This window comes from Moschus berezovskii, chromosome 2, assembly GCF_049115385.1.
Source record: "Moschus berezovskii isolate FMDL1 chromosome 2, NW_MosBer_1.0, whole genome shotgun sequence".
Classification (NCBI taxonomy): domain Eukaryota; kingdom Metazoa; phylum Chordata; class Mammalia; order Artiodactyla; family Moschidae; genus Moschus; species Moschus berezovskii.
This window is the reverse complement of record NC_142461.1, coordinates 14,415,362-14,427,180: the sequence shown is the minus strand read 5'-3', so window position 1 is coordinate 14,427,180 and position 11,819 is coordinate 14,415,362. Positions and strand designations below refer to the sequence as shown.

The 11,819-nt window shown below is 57.8% G+C and overlaps 1 protein-coding gene across 1 annotated transcript in view; it reads left to right on the top strand.

Annotated features, from left to right (window-relative positions):
- Positions 1 to 9,285: 9,285 nt before the first annotated feature.
- Positions 9,286 to 11,819, top strand: part of ADGRB2 (adhesion G protein-coupled receptor B2) — a 36,676-nt gene continuing 34,142 nt past the window's right edge. Inside the window, exon 1 of the mRNA XM_055398344.2 lies at positions 9,286 to 9,428. The gene's annotated coding sequence lies outside the window, so the exon portion shown is untranslated. The remainder of the gene's footprint in view (positions 9,429 to 11,819) is intronic.

Sequence of the window (11,819 nt, the reverse complement as noted above, 5' to 3'; positions counted from 1 at the left end):
CTCAGCCCGCCGCTCACGGACACCCACTCCTGCACCCTCGCACAGACGCACCGACACTCGAGGGCGCCAACACCGGCGGAGACGCAGTGGCACGGACCCCTGATTGCGCAAACGCAAGGACCTGCTCGCAGCTTCATGCGGGGGCTGGACGCGAACTCACGCGGACCAACACACTCAGGCAGACTCCTTCCTGCAAACGCCCGCCCCCTTGGCTCATCAGAGCAAACGCGGGTCCACACAGGCGAGCAGACACACCGACACACCCTCGGTGACACAGTGATCCCCCAGTCGCACTGGCACACTCGCAGACGTACGCAGGACCGAAACCACGGACACAGGCCCCGACACGCTCGGGCGGACTCGTCCTGGAAACCCACGCTCACAGAGGCAAAGGCGTGCGCACGGTGCGCACAGACACCCGACACAGCCCGGTGGACGTTCACGCAGTGAGGGAGACCCGACACCGGGCTCCCGGTCACTGGATCGAAGCCAACGCCGGGCTCCTCCCGGCCCCACAGAGACCCAGCCCCAGAGCGCATCCACCCAGACGCACGCCACACATGCAGGCGCGCGTGAGCAGACACACCAGCGCCGCACACACAATCGCACAACGCAGACGCACTTGGGCCCCAGCTGCCTTTGAAATTCAAATCGGCGCTGTCTTCTGCCCGCTCAGCGACCCTGCGGCCCGGCCCCCCAGCCGCCACCGCCGGCTCGGACTAGACTCGTTATCGCCACCCGCCCCGCTCCCAACCCCCAGCGGAAATTAAAATTCATTTCAGGGGAGACCTGGGCGGAGGGCGGGGCGCTGCAGCCTCTGCGGGGAGTGCCCTTTCTAAGTGAAGGGGTGCTGGTGCCGGGGGACCAGGAACCCCTGCCCCTGCAGCTATGTGACCTTGACCCCCTTGTCAGCAGTTTTGGGTCCCCTCAGGTGTCCCCCTTCAAAAGGCAAGCATAAAGCTCACCGAGTTTGTTGAGAGAGAGGGGCACCGCCAAGGTCTCAGCCTGAGAGTGGGTACATCCCCCGGGGGCTTCCTGGGAAGAATTAGTTCAAAAAGTCCCCCGAGACAAGAATCACCATGTCATGTGTCTGGATTTGCTGACACACAAAACACATATCCACACATAATCCACACTCCTCATCTAGACACATACACACACACACACACATATATGACACCCAGGTCCACAACCCGCCACAGACACACACCAAATAGTATCACACACACAGGCCCCCTGCGGGGAACTGAAGGCCTGCCGACAACCCCAAGCATACACAGGAACACACACCACAGGCTGGTACAGAAAGGTACCAACCATTGACACACAGACACACACAGACCTGCAAATTGCACACACCCTAACTCATATGCCACCCCAAGGCACAGATACTCAGAGGCCTGAAAACACTTTCTCCTACAAACACGCACACACAGACACACTGAACAAAAACACCATACACTCTGATTGTACACAAACTCCAACAGCACCAAACACTGCCCTGTCAACACCCTCCACATTCACCCAGACACTGAGTGGGTGCACAGATCAGACACAGATACTCATTCTATACCATATATATACCCAAACAAAAAAAAATCAGTGCACAAAAACACCACACACTCCACATGCAAACACACACACACACACACAGCAGAGATCCCCAGAGCCAGGCCCAGGCTCTGACGTACAAGGCCTGGGCAGACACACACAAAACCTGCGCGCAGGCACACCGTATACACACACAGACTCTGTCCCCACGCATTGACGCACGCAACCACCCACACGTGTACCCAAGCTCAGCCCCACTCACTCCCACTCTGACATGCAGAACACGGGCTTAGTGATGCGCCCTGGGGCCTCTCCCCTCCAAATACAACACTGGGGAGCCTTCTTGGCCCCCTCCCCTGAGCCCCAACCCCCTGCCTCAGTCACAGGGCTAACCTCCAAGTCTGAGACCCCCAGAGGTGAGAGTTGCCAGGGTTGGCAGCTAGCTGGCTCCAGTCCCTCACCTGGCGGTAGTCACTGCCTTCCTGCCAGCATGAAGTGGCGTATGTTAAAGATGAGTGATGTCCTCCTGGGTTGTGTCCTTGTGCAGTGGTGTCTGAGGGGCCTGTGGCTGTACCAGCCAGGAAAGTGTGTAGGTGTCAGGCAGCATGTGGCATGTCCTTCCCAACACCCTCAGCAAAACCCCGGTTGTCTCCCCCAAATGTAGGCAATCCAGCTTCAGTCTCTCTTTTCAGTTAGCAGGCCTTGGGAGTCAGACCCCTTTCAGATCTCTCACCCTGAGGGAGATAGTCTTCCCTGGAAGATCACCTCTAATCGTGAAATAAGTTATTTTCCACAGTTGGCCCTTGGTCTGTCCTCTGGGGGGGGTGGATGGCAAGGAGGCAGAAGATGAGGCAGGATTAACACAGGACCTTCCTGAGTGAGGGGAGGTACAAGTTCTATCTCTGCCTCTTTCTCTAAGCCACAGTTTCCTCATCTGTGAAATGGAGATAATCCTCCCAGTTTAAGGGTTGTTCAGATCCCTTGGAGAAGGGAAAGGCTCCCCACTCCAGTATTCTGGCCTGGAGAATCCCATGGACTGTACTGTCCATGGGGTTGCAGAGAGTCAGACACGACTGAGCGACTCTCCCTTTCACTGTCCAGGGGCTAATTGTGACAAGAAGTAACAAATAGCTGGCACAGTGTCAGGCCCACAGAGGCTGAGTGGGTCCCTCTAGGTCACCCCCACCCTGCCTGCTATGCTCGTTGTGTCTGGCTTGGCAGGAGCCCAGTTCAGCAGGATCCAGGTGGCATAGAGCCCACCTTGGTTTGGGGGGGAGGGTAGAGAGAAAATCCGGTATCCCAGGTGGTGGGAACATCCTTATCCCCTGACTGCCAGTGTGCCCCACGCCTGCCAAGTATCCCAGGCCCTCCCCAAGGGACTTTACCCCACACTCTGGAGCGGCTGCCAGGGCTCTTAGCCCCTAAGGCCTGCAGCAGTGGTGGGGGGGTTGTGTAGCGTGTGGGATTAGACCTCAGAATTTACCAAGGGAGTGCCTGGGCTGCCTCCTGTCAACCCGGAGGGACTGTGTCTGAACGCAGCCTTGATCAGGAGGTGACAGAACTGATAGGTAAGCCAGACAGGTCTCTACTGCACCAGAAAAGTAGAGGGGGTCGCGTCCTGGGGTTGGGTGTGTGTGTGGTTAGTTATATACCGTCGTGCCCTGGGCAAGTGTGTATGTCTGTGTGTCAGTGACTGTGTGTGGATGTAGTTCTGTCTGTATGTGCATCTGTGTGTGTGTGTGTGTGTGTGTGTTTACAGAGACAAGGATGGCAGAAGAGGAACTAGGTCTTCCAAATAAGGAGAGGAGGTGCTAGGGAGAAGTGCGTCCGGACTCAGTTTCTCCACGGGAATCACACGTGCACACGGTCTCGGTCACACGCTGGCTCCGGCCGCCTCCTTCGCGGCCATGATTTTAGCAGATAAGAACTCCAGCTGGTATGGGGAAGGGAGGGGGCACTGGGAAGGCCTCAAGGCCAGGGCCCCATTCTGTGCCATCTCCATGACCCAGAACCTAGAAGAGCCCACAGCCCAGAGTAAGTTGAAAGGGGCCCATATTCACCCAGATGACACCTCCCTGCATGTGGCGCTTTGCCTTATTGTCTCATGTGACTCACGTCAGCTGTCTTAGGTTGAGATCGCTATTTCCATTTTACAGAAAAGAAAACTGAGACTCAGCATAAGTGACTTGGCCAAGGTCACACAACCAGTGAGGAACAGAGGCAGGAGTCTAGATCTGTGTGATCCCAGGGCCTGAACTCCTTCTGGTTCATCACGTGGGAAACTGTTAAACACTTGTTTTATTGGGCAAGTGTTGATTGAAGATCTCAGAGTGGAAGCTTTCTGAGGGTGAGGTCTACGCCTGTCCTTTCACCATTCACTCCCTCAACATTTATTATCTCCTGTGTATCATGCTTTGTGCCAGGAGATCCAATGGTGAATGGATGGACAAGGTCCCTGCCTTTATAGGACTCATAATCTAGTGGGGAAAACAGATGACATGTGGGGAAACAGACACATTTTCACAGTAATGAGTGCTAGGAAGGAAATGCAGCAAGGCAATGGTATCAAGCGAATGGAGTCGGGTGGACAGGGGCCAGGAGGTGTTGGTGGGGGGGCGGGGAGGGGACCTGCTTTGAAGTGTCATCACGGAGGCCTCCAGGAGGAGGTGATAATAGAACTGTTATCTTCCTGATGAGGAGTCAGCATGGGAAGTGCTGGGAGGAGGAGAGTTTGGAGTTTTCCAAGAGCATCAAGGAGACCTGTGTCACCTGAGCTTTCTGTGGGGGTGAGGGAGTGGCTCTGGAGAGGCTTAAGGGCCAGGTCATGCAGGGCCTGGAAGGTCACAGTGCTCAGGGAGGTGGGAAGCCATTGGAGGCCTTAAGAAGGGGTCCCCTGATTTACATGTTAAAAAGATGGCTCAAGGACTTCCTTGGAGGCCCAATGGTTAAAACTCCATGCTTCCACTGCAATGTGCATAGGTTTAATTCCTGGTTGGGGAACATGGCCAAAAAAAAAATGATAGTTTGGTGAGCTCCAGAAGAATGAGAAGTAGAAGTGGAAACCTGGAAATTAAGAGAGAGTTCAGGTACCAGATATAGGGAACTTGGACCCTGGTGTTGGCAGTGGGGATGTGAAGGGTGAATAAATAGATCTGAGATATTCTGGGAGGTAGAAGCAATAGGACTTGCTGATGATCTGTATCTTGATGCCTGAAGGGAGAGTGTTAGTTGTTCAGTTGTATCTGACTCTGCAGCCCCATGGACTGTATGTAGTCTGCCAGGCTCCTCTGTCCATGGATTCCCTAGGCAAGAATACTGGAGTGGGTAGCCATTCCCTTCTCCAGGGGATCTTCCTGACCCAGGGATCGAAGCTGGGTCTCCTGCGCTGCAAGCGGATTCTTTACCAGCTGAGCCACCAGGGAATAATCCCACCTTGGTACCTAGTGTATAGTAAACACTCAAAAAATATTTGTTGAATGAGTGAAGGCATCTTCTTCATGCCAAGCTCTTGTCCACATCCTCCAGTGTAAGACGTGTGTAAAGATCCCCCAGGACCCTAACATTCTTTTCCATCCTCTGCCCCAGGGGCTAGGGGCCAGAGAATGCAACCCCAAGGGTTGTACACAAACCAGACACTGACCTTCTGGGAAGATTCAGTTGTGCTAAGTTGCTTCAGTGGTGTCTGACTCTTTGTGACCCCATGGACTGTAGCCTGCCAGGCTCCTCTGTCCATTGGATTCTCCAGGAAAGAATACTGGAGTGGGTTGCCATTTCCTCCTCCAGGGGATCTTCCCAACCCAGGGATCGAACCTGCATATCTTACATCTCCTGCATTGGCAGCTGAGTTCTTTACCACTAGCACCACTTGGGATTTAGCTAGGCAGCAACTAATCCTCCCTTTTCTCCCTAACTTATCGCACCAAGAAAATGACAAACATTCAGCCTGGGTTGCCCCAGGATCCTAACTCTTTTGGCATCTGCAGCAGGAGGGATGGGAGCTAGATATGCAGGACATCCTGCAGGCAGAGAGGGCTGGCCCGTCCCATCTTTTCCAGGATACCCCGCCAGGATCCATGACAGCCAGAACACTGAGGTATTTGTCACATGAGCTCTGGGATAGATCCTGGTAGAAGACTGTCATATAGAAGTGGGTGTCTTTGGGGACATGTTATGAGCTCCTGATAGGTGGCTGAGGTGGGCGTGGGTGTCTGGAAGGAGACTTTGGTACCCAGAATTCTGGGTTACTGTAGGTGCCTGGCTGGGTGGCAGTGAAGGGCAGAGGCTGAGGGAGGGGTGCTCCTAGGTCCACCAGCTAGAAGGAAACCTGGCCAGGCTCTGGGCCAAATAAATCATTGGGAAGGGAAGAAGAACATTTTCTCATCTGTTTAAAGGGCAACGAAGCATAGCGGTGGCTGGCCCAGTGGGAGGCAGGGCTGAGACCAGGCACACAAGGCTGGGGTGGTTCCTCCCTAGACCCACTGTCCCCTCCTGGGCTGTCCCACTAACGACTGTGCTGTCTCTTGCCTGGGCCACTGGTGATGTTTACTGTTAACAAGAATACAAATTAATCGGTAATCAAAACTATTTTAAAAAGGCCCTCTTCAGGGGCATTGCTCTTGCTAACCCATGTTTTTAATCCGAGCTCATTTATACCATTTCACAGATAAGGAAACAGAGGCTCAGAAAGCTGAAGGATTTTCTCAAGGCCCTCCAGAGTGGCAGTATGAGAGCAGGCAGACAGTGTGACTGCTAGGTGCCCTTGTGGGATCAGCCCCCTCCATCCCATCAGGGGTCCCAGAAGGGGCCCCCATGGGGCTGAAGAGCTGGAGTCATTTTTTTTGTCCTTGTCAAGTCTGTGGGGTGGGGACCCATGGGAGATGTCTCTTCACCCCCTACAAGCCCCTCTGCGCTCAAGCTCTGGCCGATACCCCTTACCTGGCCCAGGTTCTGAGCCAGGTTCCCTGCAGGCCCTCCTGGGGCTAAGACTTGTTGTTCCCACCCCTGCCAGGGCTATCAGAGAAGTAATTTCTCTTCAACCAGCTGGATTTGAATATGGAAACGATTTGTAATTACTCCAAGTCCTCCTGGGCGGCATTATCACCAGAGTGAGTGTAGAAGGGCAGGGGCTCCTGGAAAAGGAGGTGGGGAAGCCCCAGTGCAGAGAGGCACCTTGAGAGAGAGCCTTCTGGAGGTTCCACCTAAATCAGCCTGCTTCTGCACAACCCCTGGGAGGTCCTGCTCTCTCCACCCTGCTCCCACAGCCCCTCCTGCCTTGCTGATTTCCCCACCCTGCCCCAATATGGGGTACCATCTCTGTCAGTCCCTCTCTCTGTCTGACCACCTGTCTCTCCTATGGCATACGTTTTTGTGGCTGGAAGAATGGGGTCAAGAACTCTGAGGGCTACCAAGGCACAGAGAAATAGACAAAAGCCTGCTGTCTCTCAGGAGCCAGGCCTTCCAATCCCCTGCACCCAGCTGCATCCTAGGGGAAGGGGGCGGGCCTCAGGGATCCAGCTGCATCACATCTGCAAGAGACCTTCCCTGGGTTTCTCTTGGCTCTGGGGCTTTGGTATGCTAATGTAATGAATATTCATAGGGAGGAAGGCAGGCTGGGGTAGGAGTAGAAGGGGCTGGAGCTGTGAAGGACTGGGTCCTTACCTCGTCGTGGGCATCCCATGTCCTGAGCACCCTTCTCACCTTTGCCCATCTCCTTGGGACCTCAACTCCAGCCACCCCACTGTCACTCTCAGTGCCCAAGGAGGCCCAGGATCACCCACTGCCCTTGGGATGGCTCTCAACACACCGTGCAGATGGCAAGGCCCGCTTGGGCATAGCTTTCCCCTCTGCAGCTGAACCTCCAAACCTAGAGACCTGGGGTGTGCTCGAACGTGTCCAGTAAGAACCCAGGAGCCCTGCCTGCCGGTGCTAGGCCCAAGGTACAGGCCTCCTTGGGCTCTCGCTGGGAAAGGAAAGGTGCCAGCTCTCCTGCCTGCTTCATCCAACCTCATAAATTCCCTTAAGGTGACAGGTGAGATTCCTTCATCGCCCCTTATTACCTCCTTCTATTAAAGTCGATAATCTCTCACAATCACTCACGACACATGTCACGGAGACTGCTGGAGAGGCGAGTGATGGAGGGAGGGGACGGGGGCTTTTTCTCTGGTACTGTCCCCTGGGAAGAAGTGGTCTTATTCTGCCCCATATCCAGGAGACACAAATTCAAGGTGCTCCCGTAGAGAGGTGGGGTTGGGATTGGGTGGACTGGGGACTTCCTTGCTCTCCAGGTTTGGCCTCCTCCTGGTCAGATAATCTTCAAGAAGTAGAGTTCCTGAAACCATCCCACCCTCACTGCAAAGCTGCCCCCTGCCGGCTACTCCTCTGACCAGAGCCCTCCGATTAACCTACTTGTCTTTGGCGGAAGTGGTGTGTCCCTGGTCTGCCCACCTTCCTGGTGGCAACAAGCCCAGGCCACAAACCGCCCCACCAGGGCCCCGAGCCATGGGCATCTCCCTGAGTGCCACCTTTACCGTGTGAGCTCTGGCCCCACCCAACTGTTCCTGGGTGCATTGCCAGGATGGGGAGGGGGTGGGCCTGTAGGTTTCTGCTGCTTCTACACAAACAGATGCAACATGGGGGCGCCCCTGGCACAAGGAAAGGCACTTGAGGGAATAGACAGGCCCTCAGGAAAACATGTAACACACCAAACACGTGTAGCATCCCCGTGCCTAGGGACATGCAACACGGCCCAGTTTACACAAGAGTATGCACCAAACACAGCACACTGCAGTGAACACGTGTGGCTCCGACATACAAGTGATGCGCAGCATTTAGCACATATGTGGCACTTGGAAGCTTGCACATATATGGCATCCTTACCCACAGGAACAAGCAACATGCATTCAGGATCTGAGCACACGTTAACGCACCGTGTATGTGTGTGGAGGTTGCATGCAGAGCCAGGCAACATTGCAGGGCACACGTAGGGCACCTGTATGCATAAGCATATGCAAAGTTCAGCGCACACGAGTGGCACCCGCATGCACAGGGATATGCAATTTGCAGTGCACACGGGGGAAGCGGGGTGGTAACGCTTCAGCCCTCAGGGCCCCAGAGACCCTGGTTGCGCGAGATGCCTCGGGCCTGGGGTATCTCTGGAGTGGTGTCGCGGATCGCCTCATCCTGCGGTCCAGGAGGCCGAGGGAGGGGCGGGGGCTTACCCGGGGCTTCTCCCGCGCCGGCGCCGGGGGCCCAGGGCGGGGAGGGGGAGGGTGCGCTTGGCTCGGCTGGCGCTGCTCCCCCTTTAACAGGAGGCGGCGCGCGTCGCCCCCACCCCCCTCACCCCCTCCCGCCCCTTCTCCCGCGGCTCCTCGCGCCCAGCCCGGCGCGCGCCCCCTCCCGGGCCCGGCCCGCGCAGGCGCCGCGTCCCGCCTCGGCCGTCACTCGGCCCGGCGCGCGCTGCGGGCAGCGGCCGGAGCGGCCGGAGGAGCCCGGGTTGGCCGCGGCGGCGCTCGGAGACCGAGGAGGATGCGGCGCCGGCTTCCAGAGCCCTGGGCTGCGGCCGCCGCCCGCGAATAGGAGGCGGCGCGCGGCGCGGGCGGTGCTCAGGGCGGGGGAGCGGGGAGCCGGGAGGTGGGGGGCGGCGTGGCGAGGAGGCGGCGGCAGGAGCCCGCGCCCGGCCCGGCGCCCGCCCGCCCCGCGCGGCTCCGCGGCGCCTTTTCTGCACCCGCCGCTCCGCGGAGCGGGAGCCTCGGCCCTCCGCGCGGCTGCAGCGAGCTGCCCCGCGCCCGGCCAAGCCCCCGCCTTAGGGATGGCAAACTTGCGCCCCGTGGCCGCCTCCTCCAGCGCCGGCCCCCGCTCCTGCTGCTGACGGCGCCCAGGTGAGTGCTCGGCCCCAGACCGCGACCGGCCCGCACCGAGCCCTCCCGGCGCGGTCCCGATTTCCTCACCGGCCCGGACTAGGGGCGCTCCCCCAACCCACCTCTGCTGAATTCTCCCCCGCCCGAACTGAGTTCTTTCGGCATCTATTTACCCACTCGCATCTCTTTGGGAACTTACAAGCCTGGGGCCGAGGTCCCCTTCATCTCTGGTGAGTCCCCTTTCTGTCCCCCTTCTCCTTACCTATCTCTGCCAAAGCCCCTCGCCCTCGTCCCCCGGCTCTGACCAGACCTACCCCCATCGCTGCCTCGAGTCTTTTCCCGATCTCAGCCTGGATCCGGGGTTGCGCCCCCACCCTTGAATAGAATCCCTGTCTCCAACCTGCAACTCGACTGTGTCTCCCCCGTTAATCCCTTCTCCTCGTCTGGGGCTGAAGCCTGCTCCTCCCCTCCACTTCATCTCTGCACAGAGTCCTTCCTGTCCCCGTCCATGTCTGCCCAGAGTTACTGCCTTTCCCCGCGCCAGTAACCCGACCATGCTTCCCCCTCTTATTTCTGCCCTGATTGCCCCCTCCCCCATATCTGCCCGGGCGTCCCGCTATCCCTCACCAATCTCTGCTGCAAGTCCCCTCCCCCTCAGCCTGGACTTGGGGCCGTGTCCCCCATGTCTACTCCGAGCCCCCTCCTCTCCAGCCTGGGATCTCGACTGGCCCCGCATCCCTGCCTCCCTTGTCCATCTTTGGTCAGAGTCTCTCTGTCCATCCCCTATTCCTCTCTTTCCACCCCCAGGGCATAGAGCTGGGCACCAAACGCACCCTCCCGCAGCCCCGGGGGCTGGCACGATGGGGGGGGGCGGTGAGGGTTGTAGGCTCTGAAGTTGGCGGCCACTCCCGCAGTCAGCTGGGTCCGAGGGAAGTCCTCCGCGCCACGGCCAGTGCGGAGCGGGCGAAGGGTCTGGTGCCCGCGGGGGGAGGGGCTCCCGGGCCAAGAGATGCTGCCCGCCTGTCCGCCTCGCCAGCTGCCGGCCGGGCCCCTGGGCGTCCTCTGGCGCCCCCTGCCCGCAGTCCTGGACCCGCCGCCCCTTTTCCTCCCGCGGGCAACCCTAGGTTTCCGCAGCCCGAGCATCAGCGGTGGCTGCGGGACTGGCGCTGGGAAGTCCCTGAGGAGAGGAGGTTGGTGGGCGAGGCCGGGTGCCCCCTGATGCTAGCAGCGCGGGAACAGTCCTGGTTGTCTGGCCATATGCTCTGGGGATGGGGTGTGGGGTGGGCAGGAGGGCTTATCCCGGGAGCCCTGTGAGCCCCCAGGTACAGACCAGCAGGACTGGCCCCTGGATTTGAGGTGGTCTGGTTGGGATTGTTTGGGCTTGGGCAGGTGTCCCCGGGGAGCCTCTGTCTGTCTAACCCATGGCAGTCCCCACTAGGTGGGGGTGGGGGCAAAGGTGGGCTCTGGCTTGGGCCTGAAGTAGGCAGTGGGGGAATCCACTTGGCCTTGCCTGGGACAGAAAGGGGACCTAGGGAGCATCCCTGGAGCTGCGACAGAGGTGAGGGTCAGTGTGGACCCTGCAGGGTATGCCCTGGGTTGGGGGGGGGGCTTGAGGGAGGGTCTTCCCTGGACCAAGATTGACAGATTTCTCCCCTCCTCTTCCCTTGCCTGCCTTCCCCTCCCTTTTTCTTTCCCCCTCCCCCATCACTCTTCAGAAGGAGCTAGGTGCAGCCTGGGGTGGGTGTGTGTGGCAGGCATTTCTGTAACCCACAGTGAGGTCTCAGCGAGTCCCTGCCCTCTTCCCTCTCTCCCAACCTCCAGGAAATAGAGCTGAGTAAGTAGTTAGAAACTCAGCTTTTGGTTGGATGACCGGGGTTCAAAACTGTGTGACCTGGGCAAGCTATATAACCTTTTTGAGTCTCAACTGGCCCTCCATAAAATGGGTCAGTGATAACTGCCTCATATATCTAATGGTATCTAATGGTATTAGGTAGTTTGTATAGAGAGTCTAGCACCTAATAATGCTTGACAATGATAGGTGTGTTGGGCTATTTCCTCTTCAAGGCCAAGGTCAAGCCCCTCTCCACTCCACACCACTCCTAATCTCAGAGGAGAAAGGCAGGACAAGTTCCGTGACACTATTCCAGCCTCCAGGATAATAAAGCCAGAAAACAGCTCGAGGGTCCATCATGATGGGTCGAGGAAGCCAGTTACCATTTGTCTCCCCTCCTCCTCACCCATACTTCAACATCCCTGCTAGACTCCTGTGTGATCAGAGGGGCATCGGTGAAAAGCCAAGGCCTCTGAAATACTGGCTCAGGTGCAGAGGCTGGGGAGGTGGAGGAACCCCAGCTAAGGTCCCCCAAGGTAGGCTGCCTCTTAGTGGGGGCCCACTCGGGGAATCAGTCCCAG